Source organism: Mya arenaria, chromosome 11 (genome assembly GCF_026914265.1).
Source record: "Mya arenaria isolate MELC-2E11 chromosome 11, ASM2691426v1".
Lineage (NCBI taxonomy): Eukaryota > Metazoa > Mollusca > Bivalvia > Myida > Myidae > Mya > Mya arenaria.
The window spans coordinates 40,633,037-40,644,350 of record NC_069132.1 but is presented as its reverse complement, the minus strand read 5'-3'; the positions used below and the strand labels follow the sequence as shown (position 1 = coordinate 40,644,350).

At 34.3% G+C, this 11,314-nt stretch overlaps 1 non-coding gene across 1 annotated transcript; it reads right to left on the bottom strand.

The window, feature by feature from the left end:
* Nucleotides 1-10,388: 10,388 nt before the first annotated feature.
* Nucleotides 10,389-10,472, bottom strand: Trnal-cag (transfer RNA leucine (anticodon CAG)). The gene has a single exon. It is a non-coding gene; the product is annotated as a tRNA-Leu (tRNA).
* Nucleotides 10,473-11,314: the final 842 nt, after the last annotated feature.

Sequence of the window (11,314 nt, the reverse complement as noted above, 5' to 3'; positions counted from 1 at the left end):
GAGTCGACCTCTTCTTGCGTGATGAATTTATTTGTAATTTCTGCAACATGAACTAGCAATGACAACTAGTTGTCTTTGAACTTGACCTGAACCCATAGCTCGAAATGTCATTTATAACATTAAAGTTACATATCAAAATGATTCCCATCGAAGATAATTATAATGGACATGTCTTTCTTAAAGGTTTCTCTTGATGTACTGCTAAAAAGTAATAGCAGCATTTGCTATCAATCTGCTCTCTCCGATGATCAAAAGATATACCTTTTTAGATTCATTAGTGAATGTCATGTGTAACACTGCAGTATACAGATACTAGGCATTCTACTATCTTGATGATAGTAAAAGCAAGACAAACGCGGTCAACTTACAACTAACAACAGTAGATGTGAAATGAATAAACACCATTTTGTTAAGCATGCTCATACTATACATGTTAGTTCCAGATTATAATAGCCTGAGCTAATGTTCTGTGTCAATGTGACAACAGATGGATAGACTTACCCAAACGCATCCGCTTCAAAAATATATGAACTGCTGATGCTTATGTTACATTGAGAGTGCGATGCTAACGAATAAGCATCATTAAGCCACTCGAGGGAGTACACTACCAACCACGCTTTTTTGCACATTTCGCACATCGCCGCAATTTTCTCCTAACCGCGGACGTTATCTTTTTTATCTAATTTTCACTATACGCGGCGATTGAAGCATAATGCCCACCGCGTCGAGCCACCTCGATCCGTGATCTAAAAATCTTGGTTTGTACCAAAACATAGTTTGATCCCTTTGATACCGCGGAATATATCGCCGCGATTTCCCGCGTTGACGCCATCTCTCCCTCGGTGGTTGGCAGTGCATGGGAAAACATATATGATGAGATAACTAGCCGACCCCCTTCCCTAACACATTTAAAGCCTTCCGGGTTCCTAAATGCTTTATCCAATTAAAACCGCTTGTTGATAGTCATACAAATGATTATCAGGCTGGTTTTTATAAATTTATATTAATATATACATGACGACTCTTATCTTTGAGACATACTAAGGTCTAACACGAATCAACATATTAAAAATACATTACGTTTAATTTTAAGTTATTTGTGGTTCTCACCACGCCTATTTTTTTTTGGTTTCAACCCTCTTTGTATTTGTGGTCTCAGCACACTTTGAATTTCTGGGTCACATCATACCTTGTATTTCTAGGCATCAGTACTCCTTGTATGTGTTGATCTAAGCACTCCGTGTATTTCTTGGTCTAATTACCCTTTGTATGTTTGGGTCTCAGCATTCCATGTATTTCAAAAATCAGCACTTCTTATATTTATGTGCTGAGATCCTAGCACTCCTTGTATTTCTTGGTCTCAAAACTCTTTGTATTTCTTGGTCTCAGCACTCCTTGTTTGTCTAGGCCTCTGCACAACTTTCGTTACATCTAGTATTTCTGAGTATAAGCGCATGTTGTGTTTCTGTGTCTCAGCACGCCTTGTATTTCTGTGCCGACATTTTAGCACTCCTTGTTTTCCGGGTCTCAGCATAGTGTGCGTTTCTGAGTCTTGGCACACCTTATGTTTCTGAGTCCACCACACTTTATTTTTCGGGGACATAGCAACAGCTTGTATTTCGTCATTTAAGCAAACCATGTGTTTCGGAGTCTTAGCACGACTCGTGTTTCTGGGTCTCAGCACATACGTTATATTAAATATAATGTTCACTCATATCTTTAAACGCGAATGAAAACATTCCAAGATAGTAAACCATTTATGGTTAAATTCACGTTCTCTATAGAAGAAGTGCTGAATGTGCATGTTTTACTTTATGTTCTGAAAGGTAAGGGTGTCTTAAGACCAAGAGAGAAATTGACTTGTATTGTCCCTATTCAACCATCAAACAACAAAACGTCGAGTCGTATTTCTTAATTCGCTTCAATTATTAATAACTAAACGATATGAGCCGTCCATCGGCTCAACAAATCCCTCACATAATTCTTCTTTTCCTCGGTTGTACAATATAATAGCGGGCTGCGCTTCTGTATTGTCCTTTAAATTGGATACGGTTGTCAGTACTAATACACATCCCTTGTGTATTCGGTTAAAATAATAAGCGCGGGGGAGTCGGGGAATAATTATCAGATTTTCAAAATACATATAGTTACACTTTCTTAAAGGTCAGCATTCATAATTTAACGCTGTCTTTCGGAGATATATACATTATGTGCCAGAGTAAGTGACAGTTCTTGCGAAATAGGTTGCTCTTGCCGCTGCAACGCGCAATAATGTCATCCAGAATAACATGGCTTTGATTCGAATTGTTACTGAAACAAATCGCTTTCAAAACGTTTGACCTATTGTAATGCGTTGATTGACAAAACAAAAATGCGTTCAGAAATTATCTTGTGGGCAGTACGATAACGTAGAATTTCATTTTCACATATCAAAATCATTATGTCAGTTTCCCAAAAATAAAGAGTTTGTGGTATGGATAATAGTTGAAAGATCAACAGAAGGGTCATGATTGCTTGTTTTAGTGTTCTTTTTCTTTGGCGTTTACCATGTGCAATTACACGGAGTTTATGTTTCCTCAAGTTTATGCAAACTTTGATCAGATTTACCTTTTACCTTTTACGTTTTTATTTTATTCAGGATTGTTGGGATAAGAGTGAGGTTGTGCACACAAACTGGTTTAAACCCCCAGTAAATTTACGTTTTACTGACCGTTCCATGGCGGTACCTAACAATCCTTGATTAACATACCTAGTTTTTTTATATATATAGTATGTATGCACTGTGCTGCTTGTGGAGTTTTGTGCTGTTCTTCCATGTTTCTTGTTTGTAATTCTATGTTCTATGTCTTTGGCGTTTACCCAGTGCCATTAAACCGGGTTTATGTTTAAACGTTTTGCTACTGAGCTTGTTTCTGTAGCTTTACGCATAATTATCATACAAAAATTTATATTCCATTATTAGCAATAGGACATTTTGATGTCATATTTCTTGCATAACAATATAGTAACAATATAATGCAAACTGCAGGAACAAGCACAGTATTATAATAGAAGAACATTTCATTTAGACAAAAAAATAAAAAAAAGTTGTTAAAATGGTCAACCTTTGAGAGTGCAGCTTTAAATTGAATGTAATTTATACAAAAAAGTGTGTGTTTTTTTAATGGCATAAATATTTTAAAAGTGTAATCGTGTTTCAAGAAGAGGCAATGAAGTGCAATTACATACATAATATTGTGATGCAAATATAAAGAAGTGTGTGAAAGTTTACAAAAGTATGCTTTGATATGGTTATTTAAGGTATGCATTGAATGGAAATAATTTACGAGAGAATAAATACTGCACTTTACCAACAGAACCAAGCCGAGTAGTAAAATGAGACATACATTCATCTGCAATCCTACAATGAAAACTACAGTGACAATTGTAAAAGGCAAAAAGGAGGTATTCACCATATTTCACCGGGTTTCAGCACATGTTATATTTCTAGATATCAGCATTCCGTGTACCTCCGGGTTTCAGCACACTTTATATTTCTAGATAACAGCACTCCGTGTACCTCCGGGTTTCAGCACACTTTATATTTATAGATATTAGCACTCCGTGTACCTCCGGGTTTCAGCACACTTTATATCTCTAGATATCAGCACTCCGTGTACCTCCGGGTTTCAGCACACTTTATATTTCAAGATAACAGCACTCCGTGTACCTCCGGGTTTCACCATACTTTATATTTTTAGATAACAGCAATCCGTGTACCTCCGGGTTTCAGCACACTTTATATTTCTAGATATCAGCACTCCGTGTACCTCCGGGTTTCAACACATGTTACATTTCTGGATCTCAGAACTCCTTATACCTCCGGGTTTCAGCACATGTTATATTTTTAGACCTCAGAACTCCGTGTACCTCCGGGGTTCAGCACACTTTATATTTCTAGATATCAGCACTCCGTGTACCTCCGGGTTTCAGCACATGTCATATTTCTAGATATCAGCACTCCGTGTACCTCCGGGTTTCAGCACATGTTATATTTCTATACCTCAGCACTCCGTGTACCTCCGGGTTTCAGCACATTTTAAATTTCTAGATATCAGCACTCCGTGTACCTCCGGGTTTCAGCACATGTAATATTTCTAGACCTCAGCACTCCTTGTACCTCCGGGTTTCAGCACACTTTATATTTCAAGATATCAGCACTCTGTGTACCTCCGGGTTTCAGCACATGTAATATTTCTAGACCTCAGCACTCCTTGTACCTCCGGGTTTCAGCACACGTTATATTTCAAGATATCAGCACTCTGTGTACCTCCGGGTTTCAGCACACTTTATATTTCTAGATATCAGCACTCCGTGTACTTCTGAGGTTCAGTACACCTTGCTTCTCTGATTCTCCTTACAATTTGTATTTCTGAGTCTCATCACTTCTTGTATCTCTTGGTTTCAGCACACACATTGTATTTCTTGCCTTTCCTCGGTTGTACAATATAACATCGGGTTGCGCTTCTGTATTGTCTTTTGGAAACGGTTTTTAGTACTAATGCCTTGTGTATCGTGTTGCAATCAGCGCGAGGGGGTCGGGGAATAATTGTATCAAATGTTAAAAATATATATCAAGTTACACACGCTTAAAGTTCAACATTTGTAATAAACGTTGTCTCCCGGAAGTCGATCCATTAGTTGGTATAGTAAGTGACAGTTCTTGGGGGAATAGGTTGCTCTTGCTGTGACGCGCAAAAATGTCATCCAGATTAAAATGACATTGATTCGGATTGTTACTGAAACAAATCGCGTTTAAAACGTTTGACCTATTGCCATGCGTTGATGGACAAAAACATAAATTCCCCTTGAAATTATCTTGTATCTTAATTGCATTGGCATATATCAAAATAAATCTCTTAGGTCGGTTTCCCAAAAATAAAGAGTTTGTGGTATGGCTAAAATTTCAAATATCAATTATGTTATTCAAGTTAAAGAAGTGTTTACTAACTTAAATATACCATGGATTTTAAAATCACATTACATCCTAGGTGCCACCATTTCATTTTTTTGCAACAGGTAATTGCATGTCGCATTTCTTGCATAGTAATAATACAATACAAACTAAAGGGACGATAACAGTATTGAAATATTAAAATACATACCTTGTTTATAACAGAAGAGCATTTCATGTAGAATTCCAATACTTGAAGCAGAAATTAAATTGCATTGACTCTGTCTTTATGAAATCAATGATCTGGGACAGAACATTTGTATATAAATGTGTTTCGAGCCTTTATAAGTTTTAGGGAATAAATTGCCGTTTGTATTCAATTCACTTAAATACGTTAGATTACAGAATGTAGACTTTAAATAAAGGCTAATTTCCTTGTCCCATCATTTATTTTTACGAGTGTTTATCTATCCATGGTTCATATAATAAGTAAAACCTTTATAATAAGTTAATCGAGGAAGCTTTTGGTATCCATGTATATAGTCTATTATGTGTCAATTTTTGTTGGGAAGAATTAGTGTTAACAATTATGTCAACAATATTATGAGAAACCGTTCTATGTATTCATGCGTATCTTAAATAAAATGTTTTCAATTGCACTTAAATTGGTGGGTGGGGTGCATCGTTTTATTTTATTTAACATTTTTTAGTAATTGCACAAGATAACACACAAAGATAATGCCAGAGGAGTTATTTAAAAATTAAATTTGTTCCGATTCGCCCTCTCATAAACTTAAGAGTATTTGTTACAATTATTGTTTGAAAATATTTTTAACGCTGTGAATCGTCTTATCTTCGAACTTCGGTCATTAAAACGAAATTATCGTCGGCAGTTTTCGCTATTGAAATGGTTTAATGTGCGTTAAAATAATTTGCCTAAACTATGACATAATTTCTTTATTTATGTTCTTTACAATGAATAAAAAGGGGTCCTTTTTATTAAATTTAATGAAATATAAACAAAATAGTTTCATACCTAGCTTTTTAAATAATTTTGGAATAATTAAGATTAAAGTTTCTCATATATCCCCAGTGTTTTGTTATATTTGTTTAGTCCACTTATATATATATATGATATGATATATATTTAACCATTTAAGCTGTATTGGGCTTTTCACAAAACATTTGACCATTGTTTAACGGGAATTAAATTAAGTGTCTATCGTTTCATGGTATCTTTATATGATTTATTCAATTTGGTAATGCAATGTTCCTTAAGAATTTCAAACAAAGTCAAACGTTCAGCTATTAAGCTATTCAAATTCAATTATTGTTTTTCAGTGAACGGCATTATTTATTTTTATTATGGTGAAGATATATTGTCAAAATCGAATGCAATTGATACAAAAAAGGCAAGTAGATTTATGCAGTTTATTTTCCATATCATAAATATTTAAAACTTTAATTAACTTTAATTTACCGTTAATTGTGTTCAGAAAATATTGTTTTAAAAAAGGGCAATGAAGTGCAATTACGAATACATTGAGATGCAAATATGATGATGATGATGATGATGATGATGATCATCATCATCATCATCATCAACATCATCATCATCATCATCATCAATGGTTTTACAAATCAAATATTTTCATTGATGATTTTTTTTTGTCCTGACACTTTTTAATATTGTTATCCTTTAAACGTGTGAGTGTGTTTTTAATTTATTCTTAATTAGATTTGAAACATCATTTGACTTTTTTTTTTAAAAAAAGACCCAAATTCTCTATCAATTTTATTGGGTTTTTTCATATACCTTAGTGTAGGGTAAATTGCCATAGCAACGCCAAAGTTTGAGGGATTCTGACCTTTTTGCTCACTGGAGTGCTCAAAAGATAGTACTGCTCCGGGTTTAAATCAAATCTTAAATTGTGATTTTCCGCCTTCCGTACCCTTTCAACAGGTGTCGTCACATATTTTATCCATGTTTATTCGTATGATGACATTCTCTTAGCATGATTTTCTGCCTTTAATACTTATGGCGGAGTTAGTCTTCGGAGGCACACAAGTGTCCATATCCAATTCGACTGAGACTATTCCAATCGGAACACATTGGCCATTATCCAACAAATATGACGAAGCTTGACATAGATAGACGGGTTGTTACGATCGAAACTAGTCATGGTCATCAATAGTTCGTTAAATAGTATTAGTTTCGAGATGCTCAGTGGCAGAAAAGTCGTTTGGAAACAAAGGATATTTGATTCTATTTTCCTTGAAATTCTTGTCAACACTTTTTGTGTTTCTACCCTGATTAGCATCTAAAGTCTATCTCGTCATTATACTACACAGACAGTTTATGGCCTTAGTTCATACAAATGGTGTTTATAGTATTAAATTGTCTATTTAATATGTCTTATTAGTATACCTTTTAATGAAAGTAATACATAGACTTGTATAATTATTAACGAAAAATGCTATAATTTAGATGGTGCCAAGAAATACTGCCATGAGAAGGTAATAAATAGTATCTTAGACCTGAAAAATACATTAGATATTGGGAAATCTCACTCTAAATAATGAAAGGAGACTACACTCAGAAGGTGAGTAGCATCATTTCTCTTATTTAAATGACATCGAAGCCATTTACTAAACCCGAGCGCCGCAGAGCGTACGCAAATTCTCGTCTGTCATTTGGTGAAAAGAGCATAACTAAATGATTTTAAAGCCAGATAGATATGCGTATTGTCTTTTGAATACTTTGAACGAATTTTAAGATATGGTTAAGGTTAAGGTTTTACATGACGCCGACCAAGATTCCGACACTAATCGTAACAACTCGGCAATCTCAGCCAATCGTCGAGATGTACCTCTAAATAGGCTTCAATATATACGAAAATGTGACCATGTCACCGGCGATTAACTACGATCAATTATGCTAAGCATATCCATTTTCGACAACGTCAACAATGTATAACTGAAACGATGGTTTTGATGCATGTCTTTATAACGCTTTGTATAAACTTGAAATAAGATTCAAATTAAGAGAAAAACAGCTTGATACTCTCCGCCATGCGTTCAATCTTATATGTCCCTTGACGGCTGAAATAAATATACAATACCTTTTCAATATGGGGCCCGCCATAATGGACTATTTTTAAAGACCCCTATTACTTCCGAGGTCATACCTTTTGAATAATGTCGGAGGTGTTCCGATTTACCAACACTATGTGAGGGATGTACGTGTGTTTAACCACACAACCGGTCAATAAATCTTTATTGATACTTATTTTAAATTTTACAATCGCCTAAATGAATGGATTCAAACTGCTTTGGCAGTGAAAATGATATTATTTACAACTTTTGAACAAAGATATGCCGTAGTTAATGGCGTAGTAATATAATTGTTTGACACTGATCACAAACATTGACGTTTCAAAGAACTTCAGTTTCGATTTAGTTTACAAACGCATTTCTGAAGCTTCTGTAGAGAATGTATAAATGTGATCCAGAAAATGAGGCAGTTAATTTGTGGTTGTATCTGTCCTTAACCTGAAATCATAACGAAAAGTTACCTCCCTTTCAATAAAATTATCCACTGATATTGGATTTGCACCTGGGACAATTTTAAGGTAAACTTCTTTCACAATTGAGATTTATGCTGATAATTTTGAATGATTAAGTCAATAAGCCACATTTTAAAAGGATTATGTACGATTATGTATCAAAATCACGAAAAACTATTATTCTGGTTTAGTTTCTATAAAGAGGACATTTCGAAGCAACTCAATGGTCAGTATTTTACTGGCTTTTAATGGTCTCACCTCAAGTCAAGTGAGAATCTAAACAAACATGGCTGAATCGTGCTTCCATAATCATTATTCATCAAAACCATAGTGAAAAAAAGGAATTATCAAAATTATTCTATTGAGATATGCGTCTTTAGGTTTATAATCATATGTTTGTGCATTTAGCTATATTCAAAATGATTTGCAATATTACTATCATGGTGCCTTTGTAAAACCTGCAAGAGAAAAACAAAATCCATGAATTATCAATTGAACATATACATTTATCAGTGAAAGGCACTAAATTGTTTCCGCGAACGAAGCTCAATTTTAACTGGGACGTTCACCACAAATTTGAAAACAGAAGGTAGTTAAAACTATTTGAGCGTTATCATTTCACGCGAGCCGGAGCAAATTGATCATGTTATTATTTATGTGGACACTTTGCTATATAAGGCATCTTCGTTAGTAAGAGACATTCTTGAAAGGAGTAATGTTACTTTATTCGTGAATATATACAAAACACATACACTGTCTGGCCAAAGCCGACAGTGTTGCTTTAATGCGATTGGGATTAAAGGCCAAAACCTTATCAAACAAGCAACAACAGACACAATAGACAACATAATTACAGTCCAATTAAAACAAGACTAAAGATTTCAATTTCGCCGTACCACTGCATCAACAACAGGAGGAAATACCTCGAAACGAATATACATGACTTTTGAGATTTTTTTAAAAGGGATCTAAGATTCTTCATCTTGATAATTAAACAAATCCCGGCTATTTTTCAGGATTAACAACAATCAGCTGTTAGTACCTTTGACCTCTGAATTGAACCAGAAAAGGTTGATGTTTTCCCACAAAATTCACACATCATCAAATTTGCCATTCAAATTGTAAAACAAATTAATTCAGCCTTCAGAAAATATTATCTGTTTTTAACATTAATGAACCTCAATAGACTAAAATTGTCTTGTTTTTAAGGAAATAGTTAAATATTGTAAGAACAATAAATCATAAATGATGAACACAATAAGTGAGTATAGTCTTACAAATCAGACAGCACAATTAGGCTTAATTTGAAGTCCTTAAGCAAACTAAAACGACATAGTATATGATATTACAACTGCTTAAGGTAGAACGATGAGGTTTTATTTTTTATCTTTTTTATCTGAAAATGACAAGAAGTTCTTGTAACAGAAAACGTTGCATTAATAGTGGGAAATAATACAGTATTTATATTTTTGATAATTTATTTTGGACAATTTAGTAGTTTTATACTAATTAGTTAGTTCTTTGGTCATTGCAAACGACTGCATGGCATTTTGATAAACGTAATCATGGGTAATGGTTTATATTTCTATCCAACCATGTTGTTTTTTTCTTAAACTATTTAATTCAAACTAATGTCAAACCATTGCAAAACAAGTAATTTTAACTGTATTTTACAAAGCATTATATTTAATAAGAACAATTATTATAATTCAATTTCAATGTTTTATCCGCGAGTGATGTAAAATTATTTGCATTTCTAAAAAGAAGAAAAATATTAGTTAGACAAAAAAATGATTTGATGCTTCTCTAATATCAAAACAACAACAACAACATAAAAATGTTTGAGGTTTAAACTTTTTGTGATAGTGTTTGTCCAAATCAAAAGAATGTGTCAGAAGTGGGATTCGAACCCACGCCTGGAGAACCAGACTGCGACCTGAACGCAGCGCCTTAGACCGCTCGGCCATCCTGACTTGATATCCATACCGTAAAAGGCTTACCCCAACAAACCTATAATTATCATTAAAACAAACACATCTGTATCAGTTAGTGTTAATAACACATGTCTGCTATTATAAAGCCTATTAAGTGGGGAATTATATATTCGGGCTACGAGTAAACCCATTCATCGTCCATGCTATCACGACTAGGGTTTTCTTAAGTCAATAAAGTGCCAAATAATTCAAAGAATATCTTCAATATCAAACCTTTTCGGTACCAAATAAGTCACAAGCTAAGGGTTATATTCAAGTTTAAACAGAGTCCATCGAACTTTGTTGTGGTTTCAAGCATGCCTTTCTAGTATGAAGACTCGATGTAGTATGGTATACATAGAACTTAGCCCAGTCACACGATGTTGGTATTTGTAAATTATGAGTTAAGATACGATGTTTTAATTAAAGCAATTAGTCTTTTATGCAAACGACAATTACATGTCACTTTTATATCATTCTTTTAGGGTAGACAATGTGTCGTTTCACAATCGAAAATCTTACGATTTGGCTGCATTACTGTACCGCGGTATTGACAGTAAATCGCAGATAAAATTGCAATCAAACTTCTGTCAAAAGTGGGTTTCGTACCCACTCCTGGAGAACCAGACTGCGTCCTGAACGCAGCGCATTAGACATCTCGGCCATCCCTACTAATATCCAGTCATATATTTTTCAATTATTTAACTTTAAGTTGACGACGACCCTGATTAATATAATTGTGTTGATATTATCACAGACCTATTATTTCTTAATAAACATTTGCGGTATCAAATGTATGTGTCAAAAGTGGACCGTGTCCTTTGAAAGAATCTGAAAAATTG